The sequence below is a fragment of the Anser brachyrhynchus genome, assembly GCF_964034855.1.
Source record: "Anser brachyrhynchus genome assembly, chromosome: 14".
Taxonomy (NCBI): Eukaryota; Metazoa; Chordata; class Aves; order Anseriformes; family Anatidae; genus Anser; species Anser brachyrhynchus.
This window is the reverse complement of record NC_137709.1, coordinates 2,747,833-2,768,199: the sequence shown is the minus strand read 5'-3', so window position 1 is coordinate 2,768,199 and position 20,367 is coordinate 2,747,833. Positions and strand designations below refer to the sequence as shown.

The window sequence follows — 20,367 nt, the reverse complement described above, 5'->3', positions numbered from 1 at the left end:
TTGTTGAGACTATCAGAGACTTTTTCAAAGTCAATAAAGTTAATGATGATGGGCGCACAATTCTCTGAAACCATCTTGTTTTTCCTTTAGCTGCTTTGTGTCTCTGATTTCCTCTGCGATAAAATTATCCTCTTACCACGTTTTGTCTGACGGTGACGGTAAGCCTGAGCCGCGGTGATTGTTACAATCTGTCAGATCACGATAATTTGGCAGTTTGGCAATTAAAGCCTTCTTCCAGTTGCTTGTTTCTTTCCTGCCTCTCTGGGTTCACTTTTGCTTGTTTAACAGCCACACGGTTGTTTTCTTACATCCTGCCTTTAAGTGCTATTTTGCCAGCTCCAAAAGTTTTCCTCTCCACCCTGCACCTTTCTGGAGGAGCTTCCTCCATGGCCAACGGTGCTGATAGCAAGGTGTGTGTGGGGGTTGTGTGCACACTCTTGTCTTGTCGTGTTATCCTAGGTTTTGGTCTGTGAAGACTCTCCTGCAAATAATATTTGGCTCATTCTTTATCCACAGTGTTGGTGTACGCCATAGGTAGTTGTCCCCTGTTCGTAGCAGTGCTTTAGTCTCATTTTTTGGATATCATCTTCAGCCTGTTCACGTTCTTTTTCTTGCATTCGCTCTGTTTTCTTTACCTCTGTACTCGTGGCTCACAGGATGTGTCTGATCTTCTTCAGGACTACAGAGGAGAGGCAGCAGGTTCTGCACAGCCCGATGCAGGGGAGGCCGGTCCCAACAGGACGCCCGCTGCTGCAACATCCCTGCAGACAAAAACGATGTTTATGTGCTGCACTTCGCTAACATTTGCTTCAGCCCCGGAATCTACGTGGGGATGAGTTACTGCTGTTCTTTGGGTAAGTTTTTCCCATCTCACATAATGTCCTGGTGCCAGGACACTGTTCAGCACCTTGGTTTCTCGCCCCTGTGCTCCAGCGCAGCAGGAGGCAGTTGTGGAGTCTGTCCTCTGGGTGGCTATGCTGCAGCGTTGTTTCTTTTCCCATTAACTTGAGATTTAGGCAGGTTGTTATAGTCTTTTTTTTCCAGGGTCAATGGTATAGATTCCTTTTGTGAGTGATTTTTTATCGATGTAAACGAACACTTATAAGTAGTACCCACATTTGTCTATTCACTGACTATAAAATGGAGTCCAGCATCTTATCTCATTTTGTGAGCTCAGCACCTGACTGATACTTCAAACGGTCAAAAACCACTAAGAAAAAATCAAATTGGAATTTCCTTCCTATTTTAAGCTTGTACTTATAGTTCCTTGATTATTCTGGGTGTCTGTGAATGCAAATGGGTAGCCAGACATTTTGATGCTTATTAGCACACACTGGTCTACTAATTTCATGCAAATTCTTAAACCTGTGTGGGAAGATTAAACACTAATCTTAGTGTCTAAAGTGCTACTAAAATAGTAGCAGCTGTGTTTTTATATGCTGGGGTATGTGCCTGATTTTTTTTTTTTTTAATAAATAGAGAATATTCCTAGTTGAGAGAACTGTGTAACTTTGACCCCCTTTCATCCTTTTTTGATTATTTCAGGAAGTAACATTTTGGTACATCACTCAGAGAATAACTCAAGAGTTGACCTAGGATCACTGTTAGGCAGAAATACGGGCTGATCTGAATGGGAAACTCTATGGGATCCTCTCCTAAAAGATCCACAGAATGTATTTTTTCTGGAATGAGAAGTGAGGAATGGAGAAATGCATCTGATAACTGCTTGTTATGGCTGAGAGTGCCACTTTGGAAATCATGACTGGAATGACATAGAAATATGTGCAGAAGAGTTTAAAAAATAAACGGAAGGGGGACTGTGCTGGATATCCTGGTGCTATGGAAGTCATTGTGCTTTTGGTCCATCTTTTGCCCCCGTCACTTAATATTTTGTTCTTTATAGCAAGCTTTTTTTTTTTCTGTCATATTTTGATTTTGCATTATCAAGATGACTTAGCTCCAGAGAATTCCAAAGTTTATGAGAAACTTGAACAAGTTTCAAAGCTATAAATACACACAGAAACAAAAATACATAAACATCATTTTTTTTCTCTGCTAAAGCACATCCTCAGAGTGAGTTTCAGTAGCTTTACAAAAATGCTGGTAGAAATTGTTAAAGCAAGCAAAAACATCATTATTCTTCTGAAAAATATGAAACATGCTGGTATCTAGGCAGATACCTCTTTTGTTTAAAATCCACCAACCAGCCAAAAACACAGAAAAAAGGTCCTTAGAATAGTCTTGGCTTGTGACGGTCGATCTGCAAGCAGGGAGGGAAGTTGTTTGTTTGTTTGTCTTTCAGTGCAATGGCTTTCTGCTGAAAGTGATGAGGCCTTAAATGTGACTGAGGATGCGATTTTGTCCCAAATAGGTCAAGGGAAGAAAATCTTTATTGTCTGCCTACATCCTGTCTCATTTCTGGAATAGGAGAGACCAATGAGAAACACCAGCTTGTGGCCCAACAAATACAATTATTGTGCACTGTGTCTTCATTTGGATGCCACGCTCAGTTAATAACCAGATCTCTGCCATGCTTCTTTATTGCTTAGGCTGAAGGAGAAAGTAATTAAACTTAATAGGTATTGCCCTTGCTTTAAGGCCGCTATACATTTAAAGTTCCCAGCAAAAGTAATTAATACTAATAGAAGTCGTGAGTCCCGAACAAAGGCATTTGTAAGCCAAGTAATCCACAACAACTATTTTTTTTAATAAATTATTTATATTCTTGTACATCTGTAAGAACATAAGCTTCTTGCTTCACGGGGTTCTTTCTCCCGTATTCAAACATGTCGTAAACTTTCTTTTTTCAGTCTGTGAAAGCCCCTTCTCCCATAGGATTTCAAGAATTTCACGATTTTTTTTTTCAAGAAAAGCTATAAACTCAGACACGTCATTTTCTATCTGAAAGTTAACACCTCTAATTTGAAGGCAAACAAGAATTTTAAACACATATTTCTGAGCTGTAAGTTCTAAAACCAGTGGACAAGCACTGGGCACAGCCAACTGGCCACAGGACTCTGATATTCACAGCCAGGAGAGATTTATGCTGTTATTAGAAATATAATGATGGTGTCAACATCTGAACACAGCATTGATATCAAGTCAGCAGTGGCACGAGCACAGCTAGTTGAACTCCTCGAGAAAGCTATCAGTGCCGTGTTCAGATGTAGCTGTAAGAACTTTGAATCATGATAGACAAGGTTTTGCTTAGAATTAGTGTCATGTTTTCCCATCGTAAATCATTTTCTACTTACCTGCCAGTCAAGCTTGGCGTGGTTGGCTGCTGCATGGGAACAGATCAATTTCTGCATAGAACTGAGAGAGAAATTACTTCTAATTGTTTTCTGGGGGAGCCATTAGATCATCTACTTGAAACCTAAGCCCATGCAACCTTGGTGTATTTCCATGAATAAGCTGTTTCAATACTTCAGTGACCCAATTATTTTAGTTCTGAAAAAACCGAACAAGTAACTTCAACTCTCCCCAGCTTCCCAAGGACAAAAAGCCAAGTACCCACGTGTATTCTCTCTACTGCCAGGATCGTTGTGAAATAGCAGTCGGCCGGGTGCAGCACTCCCTCCTCAGGCAGCCTGGCTAGTGCTGGGCAGGAAGAGCAACCCCACGAAGTCGTGCAGCGAGGAGGGGAAAAATCTTCTCATAGCTTAAAAACTCCGGGTGGCCAGAGGTGAGACAGCTGCCTTGGGTTACAGACTTTGGTCAGTGCCAGGAAGCTGTGCTTCTTTTGAAGCTGAGTTTGTCCAGCTGCCATCCACTAATTGTCACTATACCTTTTCCTTAATGTCACGTTTTCCTTGATACCAAACGTCCCCATCTGCGAGTGTGCTTGCTATTAATGTGTGTTTGTCCTTAGGCCAACTCCGTGAGCTCATCTCAGTGAACCCTACACATAAATAAGGTGGGTGTTATTTGTCAGTCACTGTGTCCTTCTTGTGATTTCTTCCCAATATTTCCACATTCGTCCTGAGATGTGGATCCAGAGACTGGGCACAATATTTTGCAGTGGTTTTGCCCAAGTTGCCCTAGGAGGCAGCATTACCAGCAGCTGAATGCTTCCCATCTGTTGGGCTTTTCAGGGAACTGGGTAAGGACTGTCAAGCCCCCACTGGAGAAAATGTAGTGACAAATGCCCTTATTGTCATTTAGGGTAATATGTTCTCTCTGTACGGATATTGACAAAAAGGCCATTAAAAATTGCTAAGCATCAAGAAGGTTACTGAAGGAAAGCAAAGATCTATTGATTTCTTTCTTTACAAATATTCTATTTATCCTATTTAGCAATTGAAGTTTTGCAGTGGTATCTCTTGCGAGGGCAATTATCAAACCAGTGGAATTACATGGCCAGGAAAATCCTATGGAGATTTGTAGGAGAGGGAGGGAGCTGAGGGGCTCCATCGTCTCTCTTTGATGTCCGAGTGCCTGATTCAGGCACTGTGGCCATGAGAGCCCCTACTGCTAGGTGTGCAACGAGGTGTCCTCATTTCCCCGTGCGTCTGTGTGTATGGACCCCCGCTGCATAAGAAACAAAAGAACAAGACTTTCAAGATACATCCTGCAGAGTAGGACAAGATATCATCTTTGTTTTCTGCCTTTCATCTGGTATCACCACAGTGGAGTCTGTTCTCGTTTTCCTCTTTTCTCCCATGGTTTAACACCGAAGCTCAGTTTAGGATCTTTGCAGTGTGCTTTGTGTGCTCGCTTTCCTCCTGTCATTTTGAAGCAGCTGGTGATCTCCCATACCACTAGTTTTGTCTTTTTAACGCTGGAATAGGCATGATAAAGATTTAATATGACTTCTTGTTTCTCTTTTTTTTTTCTTCCTTTTTTTTTGAGCAAATGGATGGAATCAAAGCAGTATCTCTAATGTCACAATTCACTGAAATATGTAAAGAAAGCTCCTGAGGCAGCTCTAAGCACAGTCCTGCAGAAAACTCTCTAGACCTGTTCCCAGAGATTACAGAACCTAATAAGATGGTGACAGTAAGCGTACACAGAAGCATTTCCTTCCCACTCCTCTCATTTTGCATTCTTCCAGAGCAATGGAGATTGAAAGGATCTTGATCTCGTGGTTTCCAGGCTGCTGGCTTATCTCTAAGAGTAAAACCAATGGAAATTTTTGAGCGCGATCTTGGTTTGCTCAGGAAGGAAAAGGTCTCAAGGGAAAACAAACGGATCAGGAACGTGACTCCTGGGGGTCACTGGCTCTGCTCCACGGCCACCCCTGCCCGCTCCAGCCCCAGCACCGGCTCCATGGCAAGCTGCTGTGCAGCGTCTCTCCTACAGTTTGTTTTCTCCTTAGAGGTGACCAATGTCAGCCCAATTCATTCCTAACATAGTATAATCCTTTCATTTTTAAAGACTTGTCTCTTTATCGAGTTGTTAATTAGCTTTAATCGTGCAGACCTTTGTTCCGTCTCTGTTCCTGCTGTCTGACAGATCACTTCAGGGCCTCTCCTCCGCTTCCATCCTCGGCTGGGGTCTCCGTCTCTCTGCTCTGCCTCCTCTGCTTTTCCTCATAGCCCAAAAAAACTTGACCCTGCTTTTGATATCTCTGCTGGCATTTTGCTTGATGATCCTATTACACATTTCTTGAAGCCCTTTTCACTCAAGATACTCAGGGCTTTATCGGCATCAATTAATTTCCAAACACCTCTGTTTTATCACGCAGATTTTACACATGGGTAAACCAGGGCATGGAGAAGTCAGCCAGTTTGCTCAGCATCACCGACAGAAGGAGCACAGTTTAAAAAGTGCCGTGATCTTCAGTGCTGCCAAGCATTGACAGTGTCTGCAGACTTCATTTGTAGTTCTAAGTGGCAGAAATCAAACCGCAGTAGATTTAATATCCATGCACTCATCCATTTCCTATGTGTTGATGTGAAAGAAGCATCTCTGCTGGTCTGTGCATTTACAAAATGCATAGCTGAAGTTAGCGTGCTATTAATCTGAGTACTTCAAAGATGAGCTAAGGAGTGCAGGGTAATATTTAATCTCCTTAGATAAATATCAGCGTCCCAAGCATGCAGTGCCGTAAACATTTAAACATCAGGAAAACCACTCTTATCGTATCAGTTTGGTCTCTTCTGCTTCTTCTTGTTCAAAGGAACTTGAACGCATTTATCATGACTGAGTTGAAATTTGCCACTTCAGTACCAAATCCTTTAATGGCTTTTTCATGTGACCAGCGCTGCAGGGGTCTTGTTTTGATGTTCAACAAGAAAGACACACAAATGTAAATGCCTTGCTCCTGACTCTCACTTATTCTTTTAAACTGAATTCGTGAGTTTTCTTGTCAATACAAATTAGATAAATAGCTGGAAGAACTTGTTAGCTTATTTCTGGTGTGTTTGTTGTTGTTTGTTTGTTTGTTTTTAGTTTGCTAGACTTGATTATGCATTTGTTGACAAAAGGAAGGGAAAGGAAAAAAATCCATCACAATTATGCACATTTTGCTGCAGGGCTTGAAAGGGCAATCCAGAATTCAGATGATAAACTAGTTAAGCAGATAGATTAAGAAATGGCGAGGAAACCAAGTCCCTGCTTTTAAACCGTCAGGCAACTGCTTAGGCACTTGCTCTAAGTATGTCATCAAATCAAACAGTAAAAGATTCTCCTCTCCTAAAATGCCCAGCTAACACCCTGAGACGACCAAGAGACATTTTCCTTTAGCTTCAGCCTATGCTTGGCCAGACGCGGTGGAGTAGGGTGGGTAGGTGACTGCACGAGGCTTGAGCAGAAGTCAGGCCTGTTCCCCTCTGCGTCTCCCTGCTTTTGAAGGCAGCGACGTGTGGGGGTGAACTGCAGCCGGTGGGGAGCGCTAGGAAGACGCACCGTGAGGGGACACGTACAGAAAGGGGTGAGTGGGGAGGAGGCATGAGGCTTGGGAACCTGGGTGCTGCAGAGAAGCAAGGAACAGCAGTTCATCCTTCTCAGTTAGAAGTAAACAAACAAATAAATAAATAACTGTGGCTAGCCAGCTTTATTCTTACAGCTAACTACTTGTTTGCAAATAGTCAGCACTTGCCTATTAAAAAGTAATACGCGGCAAATCTCGTCCCAGTGTGGCACTCGGATAATGAGCTCGTTCGCCAGAGGCTTCGTGGTGTGGTCAGGAAAATGTTCCCCAAATAGGACTCTTATGCAGGGGGAGAAGGAAGTTCATGACAATTAATTTCTCTCCGATTGTTACCCTTCCCGACCACTTATAGTGCACGACACCCTCCTACCAACTGCTGCTTTTCCTCCTGAGCTTTCCTCAGCTCCTCACGCAGAGCGTCTCCCCTCATTTCAAAGCTTGTCTCAAGGTCTAATGAGGAGGGTGGTGGTGTCTGAGGCAAACCCTGGGCTTGGAATCGCTCAATGGAAAAGCCATGTGCTCATCCATGCATATTTGATACATCAGTTCTAAAAATAAAAGGACTGTTTTATCTAAGAACAATACGTTTTCCAGCGTAAGTCAGAAATAAATCAGATGACTGCTATTTTGAGCTGTCATGCTCCTTTGCAGGCTAATTTTCCTAAGCAATATCTACTGAAAAAAAAAAAAGGGGAAAGAAAAAGAAAAAGGAAAAACTGATTGTCAGCTTGTTGCATTCTTGCAGTGATGTGTTAGGGTGTTGGGGGTAGCCTGGAGGGAACAACGGGTGTTGCAAGTCCTATAACATCAGCTTGAAGGACACAGCAGAGCCTTGGAAAATAAAGATAAAGGGACCTGCTTTTCCATTTTTCAGGAGCAAAGCGGTGGCCTCCCCTACGAGACGAGGCTTTCTTCACCAGGCTGTGCTGAGCTTTTGTGTCTCGGAGCTGCAGGAAATGGCAGGGGGCTCCTCCGCCGCCCCCCGGCAGCGCTGGGCAGAAGCCTTGGAGGCTGCGGTGCTGCCCCACCGCACTGCGGAGCTACGGGGCGCGCGGTAATTAAAAGGATTTATCTCCCCTTCCCAGGATCCTGCCTACCCTGGCAGAAAAACATTCCTGCTGAAATGATCTAAACGAAATGGGAAGGAAAGGGAAAGCTTTATGCGCTCTGCGTTGCTCCTCAGAGGCAGGCACTGCCATTTTTCCTGGGTGAAAGTGAGCTTCGCTGGTCTGAACATCAGAAGCTCGGGCTGAAGCTCTGCATTAAAATGGTTTCATAAAGCAACCTGAATCAGGGGCCGGATCCAGCCTTTTCATTGTGCAGGACACTCTGTGTTTTTTCTCTCTCTGCATGTATGCGTGCCCTTGTATTTTTCTTGTAATTGTTGGGACAGGCTTTCTCTCGTACTATTTTCCCTCAGCTCGCGGATATCTTGTAATCTATCTCAGCCCACATAAAGGCCCTCTTTCATGCTTGCTGTCCCCATAATGATGCCTTCTGTTATGCAGGAGCTACTTTCTATCCGCTGTTGTATTCTACCCTTTGTGGAAGAATTGATATTGTTCATTTGGCTGTCGCACGCCGCTATTAGGGAATGTGAAGGAAGGGCTTCCTTTCTGAGGTGCGGCTCCTGCTTTCTGAATAACAGAGCAATAGATGCAAGATCTTCCCTGCAGTAAGAGAAAAGGAGGAGAGCACAGAAACAGCATCCTCTTCCTGCGTGCCCTATGTGTTTCTACTAGTCCTGAGTTCCCTTCGCCTACGTGAATGCAAAGGCCTGACCTGTGCCTTTGTGTGCACAAGCAATGAATGCAGATATTTCTGGTAACAGGAGCTTTTTATTATTATTACTATTAATTTATTTTTTTTAACCGTTTGGCACGTTCCTCCTCAGTTTGAAATCTTAGTTAAACCTCCGTTCTTGATTATTCCACTGCAATTTTGTATAGCCAAAAAGAAAAGGAATAGCTTGTAGGGGCTAGCTGGAACTGCAGAGCTGAGAGAGAACAATCCGGGAGTGACTGGTGTGCGGTGGAGAAGGTTGCTAGACAGGGCTGTAAATTATGTCATGTGTGGTTCATCAATTATATAGATAAAACTGTGAAGGAGAGTGGTTTGTCAGAAAAGATAAGAAAAGAGGGACTGAACCTAGATATATGTCCTGTGCTGATGATCTGGTCGTTTTTAGAAGTGAGAGGAGTCACTTGTAGAAGCCACTTAATAAATTTAATGACTATTGGAAGGGACAGGATAAAAAAGGGCTAAGATAAAATGTTAAGTATGCTTGCAACTGCAAAATCAGTGCCACTTTGCTAAGTTTGCTAATGACTGTAGGTGTGGCCTGGACGCAAAGCAAAGATCAGGGTTACCTTCTTCTGAATGAAAGGGGAAGGGGCCCCATTTTGGGACCACGCTCAGGTGAGGGCTGGGACATGCCCCGAAATCTCTCGTGCTCATCCCTGTCTGGTTTCTCAGGTGACTGGGCTGCAGATGTGGCAAGGTCAAGCACGCCCCTGGGGTTATATGTGCTTCCAGACGTGAACAGGCACAAGAAAATTGTTTCATTGGGCATTTTTAATGTTTCCTCTCTGTTCCACATGGAAGGAGGAAGGAATAGGGGAAGAACAATTTGAGCACCCAAGAAAATAGACATAAACCTGCTTGAGTGTTGAAATAAGTGTGAGCTGGAGCTAGTGGCATTTCTTCTATTCCCTTACCCAGGTGTTCACTGTACTCTGTGCCTGCTTTGCAGTGGGGGGGGGGGGGGGGGTGGCAAAGCCCCCCTTCCTCAAAAGCAGCTGCACAGAAAGTGGCAAACAAATCCCCCCTCTGGCTGTGGCCCTGCTAGCATTTAGAGCAGAGAATGAAATGAATTCCTATATGTCAATGACAGAAAGTCCTCTGAGCTGTATTAAAGACACACCATGGGCAGGTGACAATGACAAGGACAGTTTTTCTTCACTGTGTTGCTCTATGGCTTTCAGTAAAGGAAAGGTCCTTTGGGAAGACGATAAAGGAAAGCTAGCCTAAAAAATAAAATGGGAACTGGGAGGTGAAGAAGGGGAAGAGTGAAAAGTACAATCGTCTTTTTTGTTTTAATAGGTTGTCCATCAGGTCATCTAATAGTCTTATTTCTGTGTGCAAGAAATTGTAAAACTCACAACTCATGGATGGGATGGATGTGTTGTTTCACCAAGGCCCTACATAGGTCCTTAGCACTAAAATAAAACACCCCCCCTTTCAAAACCAGTCCTAATAACAGGTGATATCAATGCACACCAGTTTGTGGTTTTAACTGCCAAAAGATGGCAATATCCTAATATAAAATAGTTTCCAAAGGCTGGAAGGTTGGAGTTTGCCAACATACTGCTACCATGAACCTCCGCTCTGCGCTGGCTGCAGAATGTCACCGTCACCCAGGGCTGAATTAATTACATCCCCATCGTCTCTTGACGACTGATGACTTTTAGAGCTCATGATGCTGAAAGCTGAACTCCTCCTGGTGGGCCACTGTATTTTGGAGTGCACTCGCCAGCTCATGGGAGAGTTCAGGGGGTGGGTTTTCATTAACAGAAAATATGTTAGATGAAATTCACCTCTGCTGTGCATCTTCGTGACTGCTGAAATTGTATCAGGTTACATCCTCTGTCAATTTTGTCCATTATTTGATTTTATAATTTGTATCAAGACAGTATTTTTTTTAAATTAAACCATTTCCATTGTCTGTACCTATTTCTGGCAGGAGGCTTTCACACAACAAAGTTTACCTTTCATTTGTTCCCGTGTAATAACCCATTAGGTTTGCTCAGAAATACCATGTTTCTTATGCAATGTCAACACCTACTTCCATTTACTCTTTCTCTTCAGAAAACTCAGCGTGAATCCCAGATGCTGCAGTGTGCCGGTGTCCTTGACCCAGTGGAGTGCTATGAGAAAGTAATTAAAGGAAACAAATTGATGAGGATTTAGGGCTGGAAAAAAAGCACAGCTTTTTCTTTTCTTTTTCCTCATTGCAGTGGTGAGACTCAGTAGGCAAAGTGAGGTTGAAAGGTTTCCAGCTGGGTAGCAGGCTCTGTGTTGGTACTTCCCGAAGGCCAGCAGTCTGAATAATTTCAGGAATGCTTAATTTTAATTTTCAAATCTACTTTTCATAGTTTGCATCATGTATTGATGTCCAATTACAAAAAACAGAAAGCAAAACAGACCTCAGAGATTTCCTCTGTTACTGAATAAATTTCTCTCCTGGGGAGGAGATGGCAAGGTTAAACAGGAGAATCTCATCCGACATTTTTATCTAGGATCTTTACTGACAGAATCTACCAGCAAGTTGTTTCCATCTCTAAATCTTATCTTCAGATAAAAATCAACTGTATTTTGTGTGGAATATATCAAATTCACGAGATGCATTTCAGATACTTGAATAATTCAAGTACTGATTTTCACTAGAGCTCACATTTCCCTGATATAGTAACACAGATGTTATGCTGTTAGCTTTAAATGATTTATTTCCACGTGTTAATAACACAATGATTCTGCGAGACTCTTCCAGTCTCTCTTAGTTAAATCTAGGGAACCCTAACAAGCTTCCACAGTACCAGCTACAAATAAATCCAATGCAAAGACAGGCTTTTGCTGTTTCTTTGGAAAATAACTCTTGCTGAAGGGTTTCTTAGCCAGTAAGATGATCGGTGCAGATGACTTCCAAAAGCTGCAAAACTCATAGTTTCTGCCAGAAATACTCTTTTTTTTCTTTCTTTTTTTTTTTTTTTTGATATTTTGAACTTTATTTTATTTTATTTTATTTTAGGTTAAATAAACAAATCGAGCAGAGACTCAACATCAACCAGTCCTGAACTTTGAAACTGCTGCATGTGCATTTACTCGGTGAGATCTGGGAGTCTTACAGAACACAACTCCCCTTGCAAAGTTTACTCAAACCAGCTAGAAAGTTCTAACAAGTTTTCCCTTTTTTCCGTGCCTAATTGGAGCCATGCTTTTCAGATTCTTACTCGCAGCTGGCTCCCTCCGATAGCTCCTGCTCTGGCTTGGCAGACCTGGGGCTGCTGCCACGCTGAAGGTCGCCAGGTGCTGCAGGGTGGAACGGGTGAGGCTGCTCATCCTCCTCCGTAAAGGGGAGATGGCAAACAGGGGCCTCTTGCTGGAACTGAAATCCGTTGCAGAATTTGCTAAGGGAGTCTAGAAAAGTTGGGCGTGATTTTGTCCCAGGCTGGAGCAGTTTGTCAGAGAGCTATGGCAAGCCATGCTGGGATGTCGGAGACACGGAGTAGGGGAGCGATGTCTGGTGGCAGAAGAGTTCAGGTGAGTCCTGGGGTTTTCTGTATAGTGAGCAGCTGCGCTAATCCAACGAGCCTGAGAGCTGCTAAACACCAAGTATGTGCGAATGAAAAACAGACAAGCAGTTAGGGATCCAGAAAGTGAGGGCTGGGGCTGCAGCTGGAAAATAAAATGCTTTGTGGGTTATCTGAAGAGCAGGTGATGCTGCGCTAGCTCACCTCACCTCAGTGGTGGCAGGAGCTGTGCGCTGAGGGCGCTTTTGTGGCTGTATCTTGCATGCGTCTTTGTGGGTCTATCTTATATGTATTTTTGTGGAAAGCCATGGTAGCAGTAAGCAGGAAGCCTCCTCAGTAAGCTTGTTCCTCCTGTGTACAAGGGCCGTGTTTTCTGTCCTTGCTCTGTAACGAGCAGTTTGGGGTGAAGTAGGTGGAGGTTTTGGAGACGGATCGTGGACAATTGAATCCACACAGAATAGCTTCCTCCTCTAAGTTAGAGACCTCTTACAACCCCCTTTTTTTCCACAAAAATGTGGCATTTCTGATCCTAACCTCCTGCCATGAGGCTCATGGGGATGGATGAGAGTTTGGATTATATGGGATTTGTCACGAAAGGTAATGGAAGAAGGATGGAGACTCTTAAGTTGTAAATAGTTTGGGTAGAGAATAAATACCGCAGAACAGTCTGTTATAAAAATTCTTTACTGACATTAATAAGACTTGGAACACCTGGAGAGGAGATAACTATTACAGATAAATGATCAGTGCTTCAAATGACAGAGTACAAATCAGTGTTTGTTTTGTGTGTGCTTGTGGGTTTTGTTGTTGTTGGTTTTTAAGTTTAACAGCATAAAGCAAAGCAGTTGGTGCATAGGTGCCTGAGCAATGCTGTTTGTGCACCTTACTTTCAGATGTGTCAGGTTAACTTTTGGTTTTTTTTAAGGAAGAGGCCTGTGCAGCCTGCTCCAAAGGCACTCCGTCAGTCAGGGATGCAATTCAGAGCAGGCCCCAGGAGTCTGCTCCGCTCGGCCTCTGCAATGTCATCCCCACCCACTTTGGGACTTGTTCTAAATTGTCAGAAATACTATATTTATAATGTATAATTTATGTTTTTAATATGATTTAAAAGCTGAAATATTGCTTCTGCTGAAGCCTGGGGTTGAAAAGTCCCTTGGGCACTTAAGCAGTTAACATTGAACAAAATGTGCGTAGTGAAGAGGTACCGAATTGCGTCAGCTCAATTCCCTGGTCACTGGATTTCTCCTGGTTCAACCGAAGTAGCACAGATTGTGTTTTTTAGAATTTTCTCCAGTTCATTTTTTCATTAGTTTGTTTTGGATTTGAGCCCATAAAAGTCCCCACAGAATGTAAAGTTGGGTCGCACAACTCTTTATATTGAATTTCTGTTCCCGTTTTTAAGGCAGGTAAAAGGAAGCTGTTAATCACATGCCTTAAGGCACATCAGTAAATGCAAAATTTAATATGCACATATTTCTGTGCAATTGCATTGAATGTTGTGTGTACTTACAGACCCTCATAAAATCGGTGGAGGGAGGAGTTGTTTTATGCTGCTGGGATGTATCGAGGCAAAACCGCTTTGGAGTGAAACCCCGGCCTGACCACAGGTGTGGCACAACACGCTTACTTCACTGGAAGACCAGGGGCTGTTATCTTGAACTGCAGACTTTGTTCTGCATTCCCCAGAGTCCTGTATAAGTGGGTGAGTGGTTATCTTTCATTTCAGAGGGATCTGTTATTTTCCACCACCTGTGGCCAGGAGCACGGGCCTGGCTGAGGAGGCTCTGGTGCCAGAGGACACAGCTTCTAGGTCCCTCCTACGCACAAATGGTGTTGGCTGGGAGGAGCAGGACTCGTCCTTCAGTACTTTTAAAGACAAGTACAGCTTGTCTAAACCACTGTCACACAGTTACTTATCTCCATCTGGCTCTATGTTTTGAAGTCCTCATCTGGATGGTCCAGGATAGTGAAGGACGTCTGTTTTAGAAGTATGGATGGACATTTGAAAGCTAGATGGGATTTTCACTGCCTCTAACTCTGTTACTTTCCTACCTAAATCTCTAACAGTGAAATACTAAGTAAGGAGTAGCTGGATCTCCACAGCGGGACCCCATATATGAGTTTTGCGGCCTTTTGGCAGTAGCTCAGTGTGCTGGCCTAGAGAGCACAGGTACTGCCTGATGGGCCTGTCACAGCATCTGACAGTCAGGTTGTGAATTTTACGGGATGTTCCTGTGGCCAGGAACAGACCCGATAAAAATAGGAAGAACAGTTGTAATCAAGGTCTCAAGGATGAACAGATAACTGCAGCTCTAAGTATTAAAATTCCTTCTCTAATGGTCTTCTGTGGGGGGTTTAGGATGTGTCCTTAGGTTAAAGATTTTTGCATTCAAATCTCAAAATAGGCTAAACTGACTTTTTTTATACACACTTCAAAGATACTTGGGAATACCCAGGGAAGACTGAAGTCCATGCGGTGGCTGCAGTGTATGTAGAGTCCTACAAAACAAATGTAGTGACTGGAGCCTATGAAAGGATGAGTTGGTAGAAGAGGCCTTGCATTAGGATTTGGAGATTAAATCTTTACCTCATTCCAGTCAGTCTGTTCCCTATTTGCTAAAATAGGATGGATGTTTCCATTTGTCAGGGGTAGTATTAAGAGCACAAAATCCAGTAACAGTGAGTGTCTCAGATGCTGGTGATACAAACCGTTCAGCTATTTGTGCAGGGGGCTGCAGTTTTGTTGACTTTCTATAGCAAGTAAAATGGAAAAGTTGTCACCTCTTGCTGTTTGTTTTCCTTTCCTTTAAATTCACCATATGCAAAGAAGAATATTAGAATGACACCCTGGACAGGAAAATAATGATATTGCTTGTTCTTCTCTCTCTGCTTTAATTTTTTTTCACTTTCCTTTTGCTGGTGGTTTACTTTGTGTGCACATCCAAATTTTAGTAAGCATTTGTGCAAGACAATCAATAATGTGGCAGGAAGGAGAAAAGTAGAAATTATTGAATGTTGAAGCTTTTAAGAATTGTATTGACTTAGGAGGTCTCTCTGCTGCTATCATGGTTGTCTTCACCTCTGTTAGGAGTGTTTCACAGATGCATCCAGGTTGATATTGAGTGACTATCTCAATTCTTATACATTTGCATAAATCCAAGCTGTTAAATTTTTAGAACTTTAAGATACACACACACAATCTTCAGAAGTTTTTTTTTCAACCCCCTCGTTGGGAACAGCTCCAAAACAAGTAAATATTTACTGATGTCTCTGAATCAAAAAGACAAATAACCCAGAACTGAATATCTTAAGTCAGACTTACAATTTTTGTTCCATTCCGTTGATTTAAGAACGAGCTAGGTAGAGCTGATGCTGAATATTTTCACTTCTGATGCTGTCAGTATTGGCAGACGAAGACAGTATTTTCTCCTGGGCAATAACACTTGTCATGGGTGGGGGTTCAGATCCATCCTCTGTGCCTCTGCTAGGCTGAGTTATTTGAAAAGTTCCTTAATGCTGAGACAAGCTTTGCTCACCGTGGGCTTTGGTATGACCATGAGTTAGAAGCTAGAAGTATTAAATTCTTAATTTAGTACCCTAACAGCTGCCAATATACTGGGCACTCTCTGAGGTCTGGCCCTGTTAACGTCCATAGTGCAGGAAGAACAGAGTAACTGGACTATGCGATAACAGCACCTCTTCTGCAAAAAGTCCATCCCGTCTATCAGGTGTGTGATACCAGTGGGTGACCCTGCTGCAGGGACAGGTCTGTGGTTCCCCACCTCCTTCCCTGGGCACCACTGAACCACTTCAAATGGTTTAGCTCCAGAAAACAGGCAAAACACATGGTCATCTACTTAGACTAATGAAAACTCAGTGCTCCTGCTGAGATTTTAGAATAGTTTAATTGTCTCTTGTATCTAAAAGACACTACTGCATTGTTTAATATTTGTATTTTTTTCCTCCAAGAGGCTCTCATTTTATTTTTCAGAAATTCTCCTAGTCCTTAAGTAACTCTTCTTGTATGTTCAACTTTGCTACCTTATTTTCCATATGCTTCTGAAATTTGCGCTCTTCGTTACAGTTCCCTAATCAAACTTTAAAGCATCTGTGTATTTAATGAGTAACACTGGCAGTCTTAACTATTCAGTATCGCTAGATGATGAAAACATTTAATTTTCTCGGTGAGAGATATGCAAGTCAAAGCTTCGCTTAAGAGTGGTGCAATTAAATTCAAGTGGTCTATAGTTTTCCCAGACAACAAGAAATTGTTTTTAGTTTTTGAATGTACATCTTCAGTGGTGAAAGTTGAGGCAACCAAAAACTAATCACAGCCTAGGAAATAGCTTTAAAATTCATGATCAGCCTTGTATACAAAGCTTCTTGCTATAGCAGATAATTCAGGCTTTTGTGTTTGTCCTTTATTTCTTGAGCATTTGTAATGATTTATGACATGATCGTTTAGGAGAGCATGCCCAGTTTGTTCCCAGATGCCTACAGCCTGGGCTTGGTCAGGAACAGGATTTCTGTATGGAGCCTCAACATCCTGGTTTTAATGCTCTGATATCTTTTTTTTAATTACGATCAGAAGAAGAAAAAGATGGAGCTGTCACTCTCTGAAGGTTCAACCTAATTTGGAAGCAGGAATAATAGCAACTTGAATGCAGGGGCCCATTGGTGCTCGCTTGCAGTCGCAAGGCAGATACTGGAGCAGGTTTTTGCAGCCTGCTGGCCCAGGGCTTTGCAGTCCATTAAATCTGCCTCAGAGCAGCACAGACCTGCTCAGGCTTTCCAAGGAGGATTTTGTTGTTGTTTAAGGGGCTGAGTAAATCAGTCGAATATCTCTGTGGCAAGAAGAGACTTACCTAAGGGGAAAAAAAAAATGCTGTTAGAGACTTCTGGATTCAGCCTCCACTGGACTGATCTTGGAGAAAAATTAGAGGCCTTGTACAAAAGCCTTAGTCTTATCAGTCACTGTCTTGTCCCTCTGGATGCTGAGGTTTCCCACTTACAGTAATGGCTTTGCAATGTGAAAACCCACCAGAATAAAGATGAAACTCTTGATCTCATGCAGCGTGACCACCAGAGTAATATAACAATTATTACTACTTTAGCTAATAAATGGGTTTGTTATTGCTCTGTGACCTAACGAGGGAAACCTCCTTACTTGTTGCATTACAGCTACTCAGACAAAATTCACTGTGTTTTAATAAAAATGCGGAACCTTCTGTATTGAAGAAAAAGCTGTTGTGGAGCGTCTGAATCCACTCCCCCGACCCATTGTGCTCCTCAAAAATCTAAGTGTTGAGATTGATGCCATCACTGAAAGTCAAGTCTTTGCCTCTGAGTACTAGCAGCATGTTTTGGGGCTTTGATTTGTTTTGGGGCTGTGCTAACCTGACACTGAGAGAAGAGTAATTAGCAAGTGTTGTTGGTAAAGAAGCAGTCCGGAGTGACAGAGGAGATCTGGCCGGCGCAGCCCTGAACCCCACTCGTTATCAGGAGTGATGACACTGCCTTCCACAACTGATGTGGCTCCGCACTGCTCCCAACATGACTCAGCTCCAGATCTGAAGGACTGTCCTAACTGTAGAAGATGGAAGATTGCTGCAAAATGTCAATGGGTTTTAAATCAAGGAAGTTGTATTTGCAAGGAAATCTGTTTTAATGACTAGCATCCAGTAACATATGGTCGTGGATTTGTCAATAAGAAGCGCGTGAGTTCCTTTGGGGAATATTCGGAGAAGCTACTAATTGTTGATGAGAAGTGGTAGGACTTTTGATTAAAGTGATTAAAGTAATCTTCTGATGGAGTAATTGTCCATTTGATAGGAGTCCTTCGGACTCTGTCGCACTGCTGCCATACAGCAAGCACAACTGTTTGCTGTGCTGATGGGGGTTGACGCTTTGTGGATCACAGTGCTTGAAATAAGATCTTCTGTACTGTAGCGAAGCTATAATCGGTTGACAGTGGATTTTTCTCCCCCTTTTTTGTCTTTTTTCTCCTGCTTCTCTTGGAGTGTCTTGTTTTTATCATAATGCCAATTAAAAAACAATTCTGAGACCTTGAAATAATTTTATGAAGTGAAGTTTTGTTTTCTGGCCAGCCTTAATCAAAACCCTAAATAAAGTTGTGCATCTGTTTTGTATGGGGCTGATTCTAGTCTCTAAGGCAACTTTCTGCCATTGAAGAGTCCTCGAAGTGCTGGGGGTTTCAGATGTTCTTTGCACTTCCAGGAATACCAGATCATTTGAAAGGCTTTAGCGGTTTTATTATGTTCTCCTGCTGTTGAATTATTTGCCCTTGAATTACAAGCATTTACTACAGAGCCTCACAAAAACCATGAAATGTTCAGATTTTCTTTGGAGACTTTGCTTGCTAGGAATACTTGAAGTTTCATGCTATAGGATAGCTCTGAAGTGCACTCCTTACCTGCTGTTATTCAAATGTGTTGACTGCTTACACCTGATTTTCCCAGGCTTACAAAGAGAGAGGGCAGCTCCGGCTCCCCTTTGCAGATGGAAGTGGTGGGACTGCAATTAAGCACAGCTGAAACTGGAAGATATGTCTGAGAAGTTTCTTGTCAGAAAGCACAGCAGGAGGAGGAAGCTCGGCTCCCTGGTCCCTTCCAGTCATTGAGTGACAACTTCAAGAGTGAACTTAATCCGTGTTTAATCCTATCTTCCCAAGCTAAATATTTCTTTTGATGTTTAAAGAGGAAAATATGTCATTTTGTCTAATTCTTTTCGTCAGGGGAATATATCATCTGGAGGTGAAGCCTTTTCTGTGTCAGAAGGTCTCCATCCTACTCTTATTGTAGTATTTCACATCTTTTTCTGTGGCCGCTTTCTTGCTCTTTTTCTCGCGTCAGTGCCAAACTGCCTGCAGTACCACTTTTGTGGTGAAAATGGCACTTGTAAAACTCTGAATAATTATATTTCTAAAATACTGATGTTTGCTTGAGGAAACTTAAGGAAATTAACAGTTTATAATGTCATGAGTGCCAGTTGTATTTCCCTGTCTAAAGAAGGCAACTCACCTCCTGAAAATCATTTCTATTTCCAGTACGCTTTTAGGGAATTAGGATCTGGACGCTATCTGTAGCCACAAACAACGATACATACTTAGAGTTGACAACATTCACGTTTCCTTCTTGAAAGGACGATTCAACTGTCTTTGTTTTACGCTTTCCATTGTGTATTTTCTGTTGTCGCCTTTTCTTTTGGACCTCTCTCCATAGTACTTTGGTATGGTATGGAGAAAGTATAGTATGGAAATGGTGGTAGCTAACACACCACCAAAACTCTGGTTTGCTATGGTTTATGTGCTGCATGGGCCAACAGTTGTGGGCTATCCATAGTGCTCCTAGGCAAGCCACAAAATGGTCATACGGAAACGATGTTAAGGTTGTTCACCAGTAGCTCGTTCTTCTGACAGATTTGTATTATTTTTCCTTCCCTTTGCTGCTGTGGTTGTGCAAATTATACTGAGAGAGGAGTAATGTTGCTCTCACGTCATGAGAGGTTAGGTTTTCTCCTAAAAGCTGAAGGAAAAAAAAAAACTTCTGAACAGTAAGTAGTTTTATTGTAGGTCTAGAATTAAAAGTAAACAGAAATCAGGATAATGTGCTCTTACTTACAGCCAAGGCTTTTTGTTTCTTAAAAAAAAAAACACCATAATATGTTATTTAGGAATTTGGGGAGACTTTGGGTGGATGCAAAACCTGCTTTCCACCCATAAGTAGCCTACATTTGTATTGAATTTTTTCTCCTACAATTCCACAAGTGAATATGAACCCCATATCCACCACAATTAGCTGAACCATTCGTGTGTTCGTGGCATTAATATGCTTTGACCTTAACCTGCTGCCTGGGTTTTGTTATTTAGAGGCATGTCAGTACGGTGACATTTAGATTTGACTTGCTTTGGTAGTTTTTTGCTCTTTATTGATCAAACCTGCTGTACGGTGGATAGGTTAGTCTCCTAAGCTGTATGTTGCATTACTACCAGTGATGAGAGCATCCGTTGGTGCTGCTACTGATATATATCTTTAGCCCATTAAAATGCAAATTTTAAGGTGTGCAGCAGATAGAAATCTCTGCACCTTAAAGCACAGAATAGCAGGCTAATTATGACTCCAACTATTTTTCAGATAAGTGAACGGTAAGTCATTATAAAATCCG

The 20,367-nt window shown here is 42.5% G+C and overlaps 1 protein-coding gene across 3 annotated transcripts in view; it reads left to right on the top strand.

The window, feature by feature from the left end:
• Positions 1 to 20,367, top strand: part of FSTL4 (follistatin like 4) — a 363,109-nt gene that overhangs the window by 66,098 nt on the left and 276,644 nt on the right. Inside the window, exons 1-2 of one of the 3 annotated variants that reach the window (XM_080555474.1) lie at positions 3,668 to 3,685; positions 3,872 to 3,916. The exons of 1 other annotated variant lie outside the window; for it this stretch is intronic. The gene's annotated coding sequence lies outside the window, so the exon portion shown is untranslated. Of the gene's footprint in view, positions 1 to 677; positions 855 to 3,667; positions 3,686 to 3,871; positions 3,917 to 20,367 lie in introns of those variants that run through there. One more of the 3 variants, XM_080555473.1, reaches the window with a different exon arrangement.